The sequence below is a fragment of the Vitis riparia genome, chromosome 3 (genome assembly GCF_004353265.1).
Source record: "Vitis riparia cultivar Riparia Gloire de Montpellier isolate 1030 chromosome 3, EGFV_Vit.rip_1.0, whole genome shotgun sequence".
Lineage (NCBI taxonomy): Eukaryota > Viridiplantae > Streptophyta > Magnoliopsida > Vitales > Vitaceae > Vitis > Vitis riparia.
The window spans coordinates 14818345-14835982 of NC_048433.1; the positions used below are offsets into that span (position 1 = coordinate 14818345).

At 34.7% G+C, this 17638-nt stretch overlaps 1 pseudogene; it reads left to right on the plus strand.

The window, feature by feature from the left end:
- Positions 1 to 1578: 1578 nt before the first annotated feature.
- The window catches only part of LOC117911314, a 31816-nt pseudogene continuing 15756 nt past the window's right edge, over positions 1579 to 17638 (plus strand).

Here is a 17638-nt window from a genome sequence, read left to right on the forward strand (position 1 = left end):
ATTTTTTTTCCTTCAATATCTTTTTTTTTTTTTTTTTATCTTACAACAATAATTATTTTTTTTCGTATAGTTTATTTTATATAAAGTCTCTTTCTTTGAATGCTCTCGAATATCCTTTAAATAATCAAAGTGATAAAAATTTATAAAATTATCTATGAATTTTTGTAACTTCGTTCTTGATCTTGGAATTTGCGTTGGAAATTACCATTCTTTTCATTCAATTGTATTGATTAATTTTAAAATTTAATATACTATTTTTTTTCTTAATAAAATTACTTATAGCCTCTATGTTAGGACCTTATTATTTTGAAATTGTTATTTATGAAAAAATTTGGCCTTTTTATAAAAGGGGGACAATGTAAAAGTGCATTGTTTTGAAAATATGGATGAATTGAAAACTTTAAAAAATGGGTTTTATGAAAAAAATACATTTTGAGGAAAATAATCCACAGATCATGCACTAAAATCATAATTTGTGTATACTTCTAAGACTACCCTCAAATCAATTAAAGGTGGATTGCCATCTATATAAGACAAACTACTGACACACTTGATTGGAACCCACGTATGTAGTCGCATCATCCATCACCACTTTAACCTTTACATCAAACATAACATTGGAGATAGTAACATTGTTTTTACTTGAAAGTAATAATATTAGTAACTAAAAGTATATAATAGATGTATTAACCTATTTATCATTCATCACTACTTTATCCTTTATATCAAATATATTATTGGAGATAGTAACATTATTTTTATCTAAAAATAATAATGTTAGTAACTAAAAATATTATGATAGATAGAAAGATGTACTAACCTATTTAATTTTACTTTTAAAAAATATTATTTATTAAAAATAAAAACAATTTTAATGGTTTAATTTTTTAGTTAAAAAATGTACTTTTTTTTACATATCTAATAAAAACATTAGTTTATAAAAAACATGTGGATAATGTGTCTTTTTTTTTTTTTTTAAATTAGGTTTATAAATTTGACTTTGTTTAATTAATTAGATTTTCAAAAAATAACCAAAAAAAAGAAAAGAAAAAAGGAAGAGAATTATTTAAAAGAAAAATCAAAATTTAAAAACAAGGAGGATTGGCTTTTAAAAGGTAAAAATAAAAAATAAAAAAAGGAAGGAGGATAGGTAGCAGTGGAGGATAGTTTTGAAAGCATGTACACAATTATATAATTTTGATCATGGTTTTAAAAACTGGACTGGACCGACGTTCACGGTTCCAATCCAATTAAGTGAATTGGACCAAACAAAGAAAATAGATTATGTTAAAATTTACATAAAATTTATATTTTTATTTATTATTATTATTTTTAATTTTAATAATATATAAAACAATTATTTATAACGTTACCAGTTCGATCGGTCTGACCAATGAATTATGAATAGGTAACTTTTTAGATTTAATGATCGGTCCATTCTTCTGAAAAACATTGGTTTTGATGAAACATATGTTTTAGGATTTCGATTTAGTATTTCGATTCATCCATATTTTCCGAATAATGCCGACGTGGCTAAAAAAGGAGAGCCGTGGTTAAGGCAAAAGGAGCCACCACCACAACTCCCTAAGTGGCCTGTAATATCCATTTTGGTTCTCTCTAGTCTTTCTATCTCCTCCACGCCCATGGCTTCCCTCTCTGCACCAACCTTCCCAACACCTTCTCATCGCTCTGATGTCGCCGTCGCCTGCCACAAGCTCGCTCACCGGAACCCTACCTTCTCCTACCGCCACCCTCCGCCGCTCAAGCCTCAGCCGCAGCCGCCGCCTTCGCCGACTCTTTTCTGCTCCCACACCCTCTCCCGGCTCTCCGACTCCGTCGTATGCCGCTGCCATGGCCATGGCAACCTCCCTCCCGGCGACGACTTTCGTTGGGACTCCGCAATAAAGCAGTTCCTGAAGAACGCGATCAAGCGCTTCGATTCTTATGTGAATTCGTATAGGAATGGCGCGAAGGACGGTCGGAGCTGCGTGGATGTGGCGGAGAGGGGGAATGAAGCGGCGGAGGAGGATAAAGAGTGGGATTGGGATAGGTGGAGGAAGCATTTCAGCGAGGTGGATGAGCAGGAACGAATCGTGTCGATTTTGAAGGTAATTTAATTAGTTTTGATTGGCTTTGTCCATTTAAATTTATCCTCGGGATGCTTGGTAAGATAATTTATAGATGGATACTGAAATTTTGGTTGATAAATGTTGTGGTGATCCCTGAAGTTTGCATTGGATGAAATAGTTTAGGTTTCGAAAAGGCTTGTGTTTGTGATTTTAAACTGTCAAATGTTAGCCACAAATTGTTGCTGAGTTTTATTCGCAGAATGATGAATATATTTGTTAGCAACTTGGAGCTTTTGGGAGAGAATTTTAGCACCGAATGTTTTCAGTACGATATTTTTGGTTGTACGATCCAACGGCCTTAGTTTTGATGGTGAACTTTTATCAAGGACAAAACTTTAAAAAAACTTAGAAGACCGGTCAAATGAGGAGAATAATTTCAGGAATGGTTTGTTTTATTTTTGGTTTATTTGTTTTATATTTTGATCAATACTGAATAAGCAGTTTGTGTGAAAATTTTCCTTGGTGTTTGGTATGTCTAACATGGTTTTATAGAGAAAAAAATTGTTATTGGAGTTAGTGTGTATACCTGACATCATGGAATATAGTTCTTCTAATTTGATGATGTGCTTACCATTGATATTGGCTTAGTGTGTTGGGTTTCATGAGGTCCTTACCATTGTACTAGGTATTAAATACCAATATAAAGGATTCACTACCATGGGGAAATTGGAGGCTCAATTGTTTCTTTTATACTTTTTGGCATCCTTTGTATTTCTAAAAGTGGGTTGAGAAAGTTTTGCTGGAGTATATATTTGAACACTCTTGTTTTTTAAAAAAGATATATAAGAAGTTTGCATTTAGCTATGAGCAATAAGTGAGGACTGAACTTAACTAAACTGGGACTAACATGGCCTAATTACCATTGCTCTACCCAAAAAATCAGCTCACCATTTGCTATATTTAAAAAAAAATATGTTGAAATATTGACCTTTTATTTGATATACTGTTGAAAGTTTAAAATATTCATTATATAATAAAAATGGCTAAATTGATTCAAATTTTGATAAGTGAATCTGGCTTTTGAGACACAGCCAATGCCAATATTTGGGATGGATTATTATTTTCTTTGTAAAAAAATTGATCTTTCAATAATTTTTATTGTTTTCAAATGTCTAATATTATATACTTAGAAATTAATCTGATTGGTGTTTTAGATTTTTGGTTGACCTTATGTTAGCATAAAAATTTATTTTTATATTTTTGATGATTGTTTAAAATAAGAAAATCTTGAATTTTTTTTTTAGCGTTTTAACAGTTTTACTATTAAATATGAATAAATTGGCACTTTGGTTCCTGTTGTTGATTGAACACCCAATGTTTTGGGATTGTATGGAAGACATCAAATCACATGTAGTTGTTCAAACACAAGATTTGGCAAATCCCATGCACTTTTGGGGGAATTTGAAATCCTATGAGTTATGTGCTTTTCAAGTCCCTTGAGATTTTCATATCACAGTAGTTTTATGAAGAGAACATTGTTTTTTTAGTGGAATCCCATAGTTCATAAAATTTCTCGAAATTGTGTGGAAGGAACACTTCCTACAAAGATGTCACTGCAGTTAATCGTTTGAAAGCCCTAACAGTAGTCCCTTTCCTTAAGCTGGATTGTTCAGTTTGAGATATATTCTTTACCTTATTCTTTTTTTTTTTGATAAGTAAAGGATATTCATTCAAAAGGCACAACGCCACAAGGTATACAGGGAGTATACAAGGTAGCTAAGGCCTCAAAAAACAACAACAAGAACAAAAGAATCACCTCCCTTTAACTGGAAGCTATCCACTCTAGGAAACCTATAAGGGAGAATGCCTCCTCACCTACATACAATTTGGCCCAACTCTAATGGTTACAAACAAAAAAATTCTTTAACTTCTGCACATTCAACACACCTCCCCTAAAAGCTAATCTATTCCTCTCCTTCCACACCGTCCAAAAAATACACAACGGAATGGCGTCCCAAATCTTTTTCCTTTTCTTTCCCACAAACGAGCCCCTCTAGCTAGCTAAGACCTTCTTTACACTTTCTGGAAAAACCCATTTCACATCAACTAAACCAAAAACAATATCCCAAAGAGCTCTAACCACTGTACAATGAATAAGGATATGATTTACACTTTCTTCCTCACAACCACATAGGAAGCAGCGATTTGGAAGTTGAAGCCCTCTTCTTTGAAGTCTATCCAAAGTGAGCACCTTCCCCCAAGTCGCCTCCCACGCAAAAAACGCAGCTTTAGTGGGCACCCGTGCCACCCAAATGCTCCTAGACGGAAAATCTGTATCAGCAGACCTCGCCAACAAACTATACGCTTCCTTGACCCTGAACTGACCTCTTTTTCCTTTCCTCCACAGGACTGAATCTTCCTCCAAAGAGGGCTTGTGACCCCTCAATATATGTAGAAACTCCCCAACCAGCTCCATCTCCCAATCATTGAAATCCCTCACAAAGTTTAGATTCCAATTTCCTTGCCCCGAATTTTGCTCCCACATTTCCTCCACCGTTGCATTCCTTTGCACCGTCATACCAAAGAGATGAGGGAAACAATGTGACAGCGCTGACTCTGTACACCACACATCTGTCCAAAATCTGATCTTGTTGCCCTTTTCTACTCTAAAAGTCATGTTATTCCAGCACCAATCTGATTCTTTCCAAATCTCTTTCCAAACCCCTACCCCCACTGCCCCATTAGCCTTCTTTGGCCTCCACCCAAACTCCTCCTGCCCATACTTCACCTTGATCACTTGTTTCCAAAGATTATCTTTGTCACAAGCAAATCTCCATATCCACTTACCAAGCAAAGCTTTGTTCAACATGGCTAGCTTCCTAAGGCCTAGCCCACCTTTGTCCTTGTCTGTGCAAACCACCTCCCAATTAACCAAATGAATTTTCCCCTCCATATTTCCCCTCCCCACAAGAAGTCCCTTTGCACTTTCTCAAGTCTTCTAGCAACAATCTTGGGCATTCTAAAGATGGACATTTGGTAGATTGGCATGCTAGCCAAAGTACTCTTTATTAGAGTAACTCTTCCCCCTTTAGAGATATATTGCCGTTTCCAAAGAGCTAGTCTCCTCCTGACTCTCTCTTCCACCCCATCCCACATATAGGGCGCTTTATTAGGAGCCCCTAAGGGAAGGCCCAAGTACTGAGAAGGTAAGGACCCCACCCTGCATCCTAGCTCAACAGCTCAACATATATTCTTTACCTTATTCTTAATGGTTGTTGACAAGTGTTGTCAAGGTATATGATAATAGTGCTGAAGAAGATGGGAAAGATATATTTCAGTATCACTAGAGAGACCAATGGGGGATTGTTATTGTGCTAGATATTTTAGGGCCTTTTGTCATTGTATCCTAGGTAAGTATTCTATGTTGTCAAGACTTATCTTGAAGCATTGTAAATCTTTGGAGTCATGCCCTTATTCTTAAGACGAAGAAGTTCCAGTAATAATATTTGTTGCCCACATAAGAAAGTGTTTGTTTCACCTTTTTTAATTAAAAAAGGATGAGAAAAGAGCCAACTGCAGAATGGGATTAGGCAATGTAAAATTTGTTTTTCAGTTGTCCATTTTCTTTTTATTGCAGCGTGGTTTGAACCTAGAGTTGTCTAATGTCATTTTTCTCTTTCCTCTAGAGGCAATAGTTTGCATGATAATGGAGATCTTTTCTGAAGGTTTCCTACATTTCCTGTGATTTGTGGTATATAATAATAGTGGTCGACTCAAAATTGGGGCCTTAGCAAATGTTTCCTCATTGACTTTCAGTTGAAATGGTTCTCCTTAAAGGTGGGACTAATATGTGGAAGTATGAGATCTGCATACCAATTCAAATTAGAACTGTTCTAAACTTTGACTTCTGGTTGAATGCTGTTCACCTTGGCAATGTGATGAACTTATGGACATTTAAGGAAGTTTAAAACCATGTACTGCTGGTTGATGTGAAACTCTTTCAATCTCTGCTCTCTAGTTTCTTTGATCCCTATAAGACTGTCTGCTTTAGGAAAATGTTATATGCATACAGTGATTTATCTGTTTGGTCAATCTACATAGCTCATTGTTTTAATGTGAACCTAATATTATATGCTACTGATGGCCGCTTTTTCTTCCATATGCTCACTTAATCACTGCCAAGGATAAAATATCGTGTGCAAATCAGTGTAAGAGACAAAGAGGAACTTAATATTCTTGAGAGTTTGATTTTAAAACACATACATCTATCACATGTGATACTTGCCTACTTGATTTAGTGTTGGAACAACTAGGATTGGGTTGTTGGCCATATATAATATTAAAACATGCATATATTACATGTGATACTTGCCTATATGATTTTTTTGGAACCATTGGGATTGTCTCATTGGTCATATAATATAGTTTCCATAGTTAAGTTTTGTATGGTTGTACAATATTATATAGATCCTAAAATTTTGCTAAGATTAATTTGTTTTCTTGTTAACTTTGTTGTTTCCTTGTTTAAATTCTAGGGTCAAAATTTTTGTTCATGTACAACCTTGTATCAAGGCCTTAGAATGAATGAGAAAAGAATTATTCTCTCTTGTTTCTCTGTAACTTCAACATGGTATAATAGCCTATCTAGGGTTTTGGGAGTTTTTTTTTATTTTTTTAAATTATTCTTCTGGTGTCCTTCATTGCCATCACATCTCACCCCAATAGCCTTTATCACTGTCACTTTTAGCACTGTATGTGAAGGTCTTTTTAACCTTATTCCACGTTGATATTGATCTGTTTTTATCACTCATGTTTGAAACATCTTAGTCTGCTACTTTAATCATCATGTCATCCTTTAACCAAGCTTCTATCCACAAGGAAAACCCAACCCTTTGAATCACCTTCCAAGTTGAATGGGTTAAACTTGATGGAGTGGTCACAATCAGTGAAGATATCCTTGAAGAGCAAGGGAAAGATGAATTATGTGATGGGGACTGCAAATCCACTAGTAAGAGAATGACCCGAAATATGAAGTTTGAGATATAGAGAATTCCATGATGATTTCATGACTCATGATTTCTCCACTCAATGCAACCTAAATCAGTCAGATCTATTTGCTTCTATTTACTGCTAAAGACATTTGGGAAGTAGTGTCAAAAACCTGTTTCTTCTAAAATATTTGAGTTGAAAAGACAAGTTTTTAACACCAAACAGGGGTCCTCCTCTGTTTCAGAGTACTACAATACTCTCAAAGGATTGTTGTTGGAACTACATTTATACCAGAACCTGGAGATGGAATCATCCGCTTAAATTGAAAGAAATAATGGAAAGGGAGAGAGTATTCCAATTTTTGGTAGGTCTTAATCTAGAGTGTGATAAGGCCAGTCGTCAAGTAATAGGCGGAGAACCATTTTCATCACTGGATGAAGCATTTGCCCATGTTTGAGGAGAAGAGAGCTGTAAGGAACTGATGGTTGGAAATTCTAGAAATCCTATACCTGAAAATTCAGCTTTGGCAGTCTCTAAGCCCCTTTCTATCACTTGAAATTATAAGGGAGAAGGCAAGAGGATGGTGGACAACGACATAGTATGGTATGCTCATTGCCATAAACCAAGACATACTAGAGAGGTGTATTGAAAATTGCATAGAAACCTCAAAATTTGAAGGGAGCTAGCAACAAAGGAGGACACTACATGGCAAAATCTGGAAAAGTCCACCAAACAACTATTTTAGAGGATTCTCAAGAGGCTACAATGTTTAGCCAAAGCAACATTGGGAAGCTAAGAAAGTTGTTTAACCAGTTTGAGAACCAAACCTTGATCTAGTTCCAATTTTTGGTTCTTGTTCCATGGCTTAATCAGAGGTTATAGCTTTGCTTTAGTTACCTACAAAAATGACTATTTTTGGGAAGATCTTTGGTGGGATAACCAAACTTTGTGCTCTCAATATGCTGGTCTTTATAGAGTTATTTATGTGAAAATCCTCACTGTCTCAAATGTCCTTGGCAATTCCTTTCCACTGTCTTGGAATTTTAATTTTCGTCATAATCTTACTAATACAGAAATTGATCTCCTTAAGAGAATCATGTTTTCCCTTAGTTCAGTGTTTTTCTCTTCTTCTTTGACATATTCAAGAGCTTGGTCTTTGTCATCATCAGACTTGTTTTCAGTGAAATCTTTTTTCTTGGTCTTGTCAAAAGTCTCAAATCCTATCTTGTTCCTTCCGGCCAAGTTTTTGTGGAGTTCAAAAGCCCCCTCAAAGTTTAAGGCCCTCGCTTGGTTAGTAGTACATGGGAAGGTAAACACCAATGACAAGTTGCAATTGAGAAGACCCTACAAATCCCTCTGTCTTCAATGGTGCATTCTTTGCAAAGGAAATGGAGAATCGATCGACCACTTTTTTCTTTGTTGTCTTGTTACCATTGGACTCTGGCACAAGCTGTTCAATCTAGCAGGGTTAGCTTGGGTCCCTCTAAGAAGTATTGTGGACGTGATGGTTATTGCTTTTAAAGGTTTGGGGAATTCATTAAGAGGCAAGACACTTTGGCAAATTGTTTGCCTCACTTTGTTATGGATGGTGTGGCAAGAGAGAAACAATAGGATTTTTGAGGATAAGGGGAGAACGGAAGAGATGTTATGGGACCTGCTTCTTTTCTATTCCTCTCTTTGAGCCTCTTGTACTACAACTTTTAGTGGAGTTCCTCTTAGTGTTTTACAACTCAACTGGACTGTGGTTTGTATTTCAAAAGTTTGAGAGTGTTAGGGTTTTTCTTTGTATTTAGTTTTCTAAAGTTGGGTGTTTTTTCTTTCATTCATTTTTTGTTTTTGTGGGAAGGACCTCTCATCCTTCTCTTGCTTCTTTTCTTTCTCTTGTATCTCTTCCTTCTCTTGTATTTTTTCTTCTTTTAATATATTTTTCTTTGTTTTTGATCAAAAAAAAATAAAAAAAATAAAAATATGACTATCTCCTTAAAAATTCTCTCTACATATTCTCCTTGTTTAAGAAAACAAAAAATCAAAGTGGCTGATGGATCTTTTTCTCACTTTGAAGGAAAAGGCACTGTTCAAATATCACCAATATTGTCTCTAAAATCTGTCCTTCATGTTCCAAATTTATCTTATAATTTGTTGTCAATAGGAAAACTCATTAAAGACATAAATCACAGTGGTTGATTGGTCATGCTGAAGTAAAAGATGGGCTCTACTACTTGGATGCAAATTTGGAGAATAAGAGTCTAGGGTCTCAATGCTTGGTTTCTATTAGTGATCAGGAGAGGAAAGATCAAGTTTGTATATGGTGTACATGTTTAGAACATCCTCGAACAAGTTGTTTCCTTCCTTGTTTGAAAACAATGGTATAGAAAATCTCCATTGTGAAATTTTTGAGCTTGCTAAACATCTTGATATAACTTTTCCTTTGAAAACTCCAAAATTTTTATTTCTATTTAGTTTGATACATTTTGATGTTTAGGGTCCCTCTTGTGTTGCCAACACTTTTGGTTCTAGATGGTTTAAAACCCTTATAGATGATTGTACTCAAATTACTTGGTTATACCTAATGAAATCTAAATATGAGGTTACATCCACTTTTCCTACCTTCCATAAATTCATTAGCACTTAGTTCGGGGCAACAATACATACAATAAGATCTAACAATGGCAAAGAATACTTAAATCAAGACCTCATCACATATCTTCAAAAGGCGGGAATTCGTCATCATTCATCTCGTTGACATGCCTCAACAAAATGGGATTGGATAAAGCAAAAATCAACATCTTCTTAATGTTGCTAGGTCACTTCTTTTTTTATATGAAAGTCTTAAAAATATATTGGGGGGAAGCTATTCTTACAATTGCATATTTAATATACTGAATGCCATTTTGTGTTCTTAAATTCCAATCTCCCATGAGTAAACTCTCATCTTTGTTTCCTACTTTCCAAGGTTTTGGGTCTCTACCTTTAAAAATATTGGGTGTGTTTGTTATGTGCACATTCATATTCTCTTGCCAGGGAAATGTGATACTAGAGCTATCAAGTGTTTGTTTTTAGGCTATTCATTCACCCAAATGGAATATGAATGTTATCATCCTCCAACAAAAGAAAATGTCACCATGGGTATTATCTTTGTGGAAAATCAAGCATACTTTAGGGACACCTATCTTCATGGGGAGAGCAAACCAGGAGAAGATAGGTGGTGGGAGTCTAGTCAGCCTTTACCTATACCAAGTGTGGTATATAGCCTTATGCTGAGGTGCTACTTCTGATTTAGGTAGAAATACTGGTCTTGATTCCAATTCTAGTATAAGTACAAATTCTGGTATTGGTTTTGGTTCCAATTCTAGTACTAGTACTGGTCCTGGTTCTAATTCTATAACAAGTATACATTCTGGTACTGGTACTGGTCCTGGTTATAATTTTACTACCCTTGGTTCCAATTTTGGTACAAGTACAAATTCTGATGCTAATGATGATTTGAATTTGCCTATTGCCATCAGGAAAGGAGTTAGGTCTTGTACCCATCATCCTATCTCTCAAATTGTTTCTTTTCAACAGTTTTCACCTCAGTTTCAAGCCTTTCTCACTCAAATAGCCTTTCATGAAGTTTCTTCTACCATCTAAGAAGCTGTCAGTTTAAAGTCATAGAGGAAGGCTATAATGTGGAAATGAGAGCCTTAGATAAAATTCAAAGTTGGGAGATAGTGGAGCTACCGACAAGGAAGAAAAATGTGGGTTGGGAGTGGATCTTCAACATTAAGCATAAAACCGATGGCACCTTGGAGAGGTACAAAGCAAGATTGGTTGCTAAGGGGTCTAAATATATGACATTGATTACCTGGAGACTCTTGCTGTAGCAAAGATGAATCTCATTAGAATTTGAGTTTAATTGGCAGCAAATTTTGACTGGCCCTTACAACAATTCGATGTGGAAAATGCTTTCCTCCATAGAGATCTAGAGAAGGAAGTATACATAGATATTCTTTTTTTTTTTTTTTTTTTGATCAGAAACGAAGAAGATTATATTAATAAAAGAACAAATACAGGGGAGAAAAAAGAGACAATAGAAAGAGAAAAAACCAAGGGAAGGATGAGAGGTCCTTCCTACACAAATACCAAGGAAAAACACCCAACAAAAACTCTGAAAACAAAGAAATCCCATCAATCTTCAAACTCTTGAAACGCAAGCCCCAATCCAATTGAGTTGTAGAATGCTTAGAGGAACTCCTCTAAAAGGTTCAGTACAAGAAGCCCATAGAGAAGAATAAAACCGGATCAAATCCCAAACCATCTCTTCCGTTCTCCCTTTATCCTCAAAGATCCTATTATTTCTTTCTTGCCACACCATCCAAATCAAAGTAAGGCAAGCAATTTGCCAAAGTGTCTTGCCTCTTAATGAGTTCCCCAAGCCTTTAAAAGAAATAACCAACATGTCCTCAAGGCTCCTTGGAGGGACCCAAATCAAACCTACTAGATCGAACAACCTGTGCCAAAGTCCAATGGTAACGGGACAATGAAGAAAAAGGTGGTCAATCGACTCTCCATTTCCTTTGCAAAGAATGCACCATTGAGGACAGAGGGCTTTGTAGGGTCTTCTCAATTGCAACTTGTCATTAGTGTTTACCTTCCCATGTGCTACTAACCAAGCGAGGGCCTTAACCTTTGAAAGATTTATAAACTCAAAAAATCACTATATGGTCTCAAACAATCTCCTTGGGCATGGTTTGAAAGATTTATAAAAGTTATGATGAAGAGAGGTTTCCATCAATGCCAAGGTAATCACACGTTATTTATTAAACACTCCCATAGAGGGAAAATTACAGCATTAATTGTGCATGTTGTCATAGAAAATGATTAAGAAGAAATTGTGGGGCTGAAATCATATTTAGGTAAAGAATTCAAAATCTTGGGTAAAGCTTTGGTATTTCCTTGAAATTGAGGTATCTAGATAAAACAAAGATTATTGAATCTTCAATGGAAGTTTATGCAAGATTCACTTTAGGAGACAGGTATGCTTGGGTGTAAACTAGCTAACACACCTATTGAACAAAATCACAGACTAGGAGAGAAATTTGAAAGCCAACTGATTGATTGAGGCAACTACAATGGATGGTGGAAAAGATAATTTATTTCACACATAAGATCAAACATTGCATTTGTTGTGCATGTGGTAAGCCACTTTATGCATGCTCCACTTAAACCCCACTTAGAAATTGTATACCAAATTTTGAGATATTTGAAGGCCTAGTATCTTGCTTTAGAAGAGTAGAGAGTTGAAGTTGGAAGTCTACATAGATGCAACTTGGGCTAGATATATTATGGATAGACAATCAACTACTAGATATTGTACTTTCATGCAACTATTGGATATCACTTAGAGAAGTAAGAAACAATTAGTAGTAGCTCATTCAAGTGTGGAAGCAGAATTTAGAGGCATGACACAAGGTATTTGTGAACTTCTTTGGATTAAGATCATACCTAGAGATCTCAAGACCAAATTTCAAGAACCCATGATATCGTATTGCGACGATAAAGCAACCATCAACATAACTCAACCCAATCCATCATGACCAAACCAAGCATGTGGAGGTTGACAAATATTTCATAAGGGAAAAGCTGGATAGTGGTCAAGTTTGCTTTCCATATATATGTACTACTAATCAGGACCAATGTTTTCACTTAAGGACTCCCAAGTTTGGGATTTCAATAGATGATTGACAAGCTAGGAATGCAAAACATCTTTGCACTAGCTTGATGGGGGAGTGTTGGAAGAATTGGGATTGGGTTGTTGACCATGTAATATAGTTTTCATAGTTTAATTGTTGTATTCTTGTACAATATTATGTAGATTCTGAAATTTTGGTATGATTAATTTGTTCCCTTGTTAGATTCTTTGTTTCCTTGTTTAGATTCTTGAGTCAAAAGTTTTGTTCATGTATTGCCTTGTATCTAGACCTTAGAATGAAAAAAGAATTATTTCCTCTCCTACGTCTCTCTAACTCCAGCATTTAGGAATTGCTTCATGTATCTTACAATCTTTGGGTATTTATTCGACAGCTTGATGTTACATATTTAATTGAAATGCTCACTTGTTTATTTTGGCTTTATGATTATTTGTTTGTAAAATGCTTCTTTCAGGTTTTTGTTATGGATGAGCAGTGATAACTGCTATGTTATGATTTTATTTTATTAAGTTTTATAATGTATCACCTTTTTTTAAACAAAGATGTCTGCTCATTGCTTGTATGGCAGAAATTATGCAGGTTGATTGGTTTGCATTGTTTAAGAGAGCTTTTGAATGCAATTGTGTTTAATTTTTGTGTTCTACTACATGTCATAGTTTTATTACCAGAACATTTTCTGTGTGTTGATAATTTTTGTATCAACAGTCACAGTTAGGTCATGCAGTTAAAAAAGAGGATTATGAAGACGCTGCAAGGCTCAAGGTTGCAATTGCAGCAGCAGCTACAAATGATACTGTTGGAAGAGTGATGTCCCTTTTGAATGTGGGAAGTTCACCTTGTACCTCCAGTTCTAGAAAAAAAAGAGCATCTGCTACTCTTAACTTCTTTTGTTTCTATTTGTTTATTTACTGCAGAGAGCCATAGCGGAAGAGCGTTATGATGATGCAGCTTTTATACGTGATTCTGCTGGTGCTGGATTGGTGAGTTAATGGAAAATAATTCTTAAGATGGTGATTTATTTTTGCTTTTGTCTGTGAAAACCTATTAATGCTCCTGTAAGTGGTTTGAGGTGCCCACTTAACTGTGCAATAATCTCAGGTTATATCTTTGAAATATCTGTTCACTTGCCGATCTTCATTATTAATTAGATCTTACCTAAAAACTTGGCTTTGTTTTTGTCTTGGTTCCAGCATATGAATTTGTTTGTTGATTTACGGAGCAAGTCTTGTGGTGCTTGTTCATGATAATAGGTAATTGCTGGCTTTCATATTGGCTGCCTGGATGATTGCATGGAGTCTGGTGATTCATTTGCTGCTATATATGTTGTTCTCTTATGGGTTGTAGCCTATTACAAATTAGTTTTGATGTTGAGAGTAGAGGAGAGTAGTTTATTGGAGGGCTTCAATGTAGGTAGGAATAGAGCAAAAGTGTCTCATCTGTAACAAAAGTGATTCATTTTGTTAGTGTTTGGGCAAATATTTGGACTTAAGATCAATCCTGACAAGAGTATCCTCTTTGACATCAACATCGATCAAGCTCAACTCACTAGGTTGGCACTGTTGCTTGATTGCAAGGCGTTTGATTGGCCTATTCCCTATCTGGGTCTTCCCTTGGGGAGAAACCTAAAGGCTTGTGTTTTTTGGAATCCAATGATTGAGATAATCTCGCGAAGATTAGATGGGTGGAAAAAGGTCTATTTATCATTAGGCGGAAGGATAACTGTTATCCATTTGTGCCTCTCCCATAATCCTAGCTATTTTCTATCCTTGGTCAAGATTCCTGCTGTAGTGGCTGGAAAAATTGAGAAATTACAAAGGGCTTAATCTCCCATCCTATTAGTTGGGATTTAGTCTGTAAGCATAAAGTTGAAGGGGGATTGAGGTTTGAGAAGATTTCTCTAAAATCATGCTCTATTAGGGAAATAGTTATGAAGGTTTCCTAGGGAGAGTTTTGCTTTATGGCATTAGGTTATTCTAAGCATATGTGAGACACATACTAATAGATGAGATGTCAACACTATAGTCAGGTGGTCACATCACTGCTCATGGAAGGCTATTGTATAGGTTTTTTAGGATTTTACCAGGTACACTCGGTTTGTGGTGGGAGATGGGGTGAAAATCCGTTTTTGGGAAGCCTTGTGGTGGGGGGATCAAGCCTTGGATTCTCAATTTCTAGGACTATTCAAAATAGTCACTGTTGAAAACCTTCATATCTCATCAATTCTTGGGCCTATGTATCCCTCCCCCCTTGCTTGTTTGCACTTAACCACGTCTGTTTTAGATGCAAGAGCTTGACCTTTATCTTTTTCAAGTTTATTTACAATTAAGTCTTTCTTTTTAGTCTTGATCCACCATTTTGATCCAATTCCTTTTTTACCTACTAATTTTGCTTGGAAATCTCAAGTCCCTTTTAAGGTCTGGTTCTTTGTTTGGTTAGTGGCACACAAGAAGTTAAACACTAATGACTTGTTACGGTTGAGAAGACCTTACAAAGGCCTTAGTCATGATATGTGTAAGTTGCATATGGAGCATAGGGAATCAATAGATCATCTCTTCTTACATTGTCTTTTGATGATGAGGGTGTGGTACAAATTATTTAGATTAGCCAAGATGGATTGGGTTTGCTCAAGTATTTGTGACATGATGATCATTTCATTTAAGGGATTGGGAAGCTCTAGGAGAGGTCTAGTATTGTGTCAAACTGCTTGTATTGCTTTAATTTAGGTTGTGTGGCGGGAAAGAAATGTTAGGATTTTGGAGGACAAGGCAAAAAATTTAAAGGTTTTTTAGGATTCCATTCATTTCCTTGCTTCTTTTGGGCCTCTTACACCACGACTTTTAAGGGCATTTCCCCTTAATGTGGTTCAACTTGATTGGTTAGCGACATGTAGTTCTAAGGGTGTGGGTTAGTAAGGAGAGTTTGCTTTTTATATTTACCTCATGGTTTATGGTTTTTGGTACTCCTTATGTTTATCTTTTGTTTGTGGGAGGATTCCTCATCCTTCTGCTATACTTCTTAATTCCTAATTCAATATATCACATTGTTGTTTCTCATCAAAAGAAAATAAAAATAAAAATAAATGACAAACCTAAGGGTATCTGTATTGTGAGAGACAACACTTAAAAGATCCTATTGCTCTTTGATAATTGTTTGTTCAAACATTTTTTTTCATTGTTATATAGTTAGATGTTAATTGTTCTCCCCACCCCCATTTTTTTATCTAATTTAGCTAAGAAATTGTCTATTAAAACATCATTTTAGAACATAAAAATGTTATTTTGATGGTATTTTTTCTTGTATCTGATTTTTTGATGTCATATTTTTAGTTACTTGTGGATTTTAATAGGATTTTCTTCAGTTTTCAATATTCAATTTTCTTTTCAAACTCTTGGAGGGCAAAGTTGAGGAACAAACTCTTATTATGTTTGTTTTAGTCCATGTATATCTGTTGCTCGGCTTTCTTGAGCTATGGGTTTGGTCCTTAACATTCTCATAATTGCTCTTAGTTAGTTCTTCTCTCTCTCTTCTTTTTATTTATTTATTTATTTATTTTTATTTTTTAAATTTCTATATCTTCTTTCACCAACTTGGTGTCTTTTATTCCTACAAATTTCATTGTGAAATCCAAAGCCTTAGCAAAAGTAAAGTTCTTTGCATGGAAGGTCAATACCAATGATTTGCTCCAAAAAGGAATGTGGGAGTGGGGAATCTATTGATCATGTACTTTTAAATTGCCTTACAACCTTAGCATTTTGGTGTAGGCTGCTTAGACTTGCTAATATTGAATGCGTTTCACCTAGAAGGATGGAGGAGATGCTGATCATATCCTTTTAAGGGTTTTAGGGGACTTCCTCAAGGTTGAACTCTTTGATGCATTGGTAGCCTCATTTTGATTTGGACTATTTGATGAGAAAGGAATGCAATGACTTTGAGGGGGTGTTTGGTACGTCGGAATAGGGAATGAAAATAATATTTTGTTTCCTTTCCTATTTCTTAGTGGAATGGAATGAATTTGATGATTCCATTTCTAGCATTTGGATGAACTTAGGAATGCAAGATTGAAATGATTATTTGTTTCCATTCCAATGTTTGATAATAATAGGAATGGAAATGAAAAAGAAATAAATTTACAATAATATCCTTACATATAATTTAAAATATTTTTTTATTTTTACTTTTATTTAAAAAAAAATAAAATTTGAGAGGTTTTTTTATATTAAATAATAAGACTAAAAAATATATATATACTCAATAAATAAAAAATTAACCATAAAAAATCGTATAACCCTAATGCACAAATATTCAATTATTATTTTTATTAAAAATTTGAATAATTTGTCATGCTTAAGTAGTTATAAAATTATATTTTTTTAAAAAAATTATTTATTATAATATTTAAATTCTCAAAGCTAGCAAATGTTTTTCCTATTTTCAAAAGAGGAAATAAAAGAATTTAAATTTATTCTAATTTTCAACAAGTATCATATCCGATAAAATCCATAACCTTAAAAAATTTTAAATATTAGTTTTTTTTTATCAAAATTTTAAATAATTTGTCATGCAAAAAAAGCTATAGAATTATATTTTACTAAAAAAAAAAAAGAGAAAAAAATATAAGAACATATAAATTGTCAAAGCTACCAAATACTTATTTCTTATTTGCAAAAAAGGAAATAAAAAAACACAAACTTCATTCTAGTTCTCAATATAAGTACCATATCTACTAAAATCTACAACTAGTATATCCTCCAAAATTAAGCCATCAAATCAATAAAAAAGTTCATAGGAAATTGATGAAACAAAATCCAACCTAAAATTTCTATCAATCCAACCTAAAGACAATAAATCAACAAGGATGCAACATGGAGATTGGATGCAACATGGAGATTT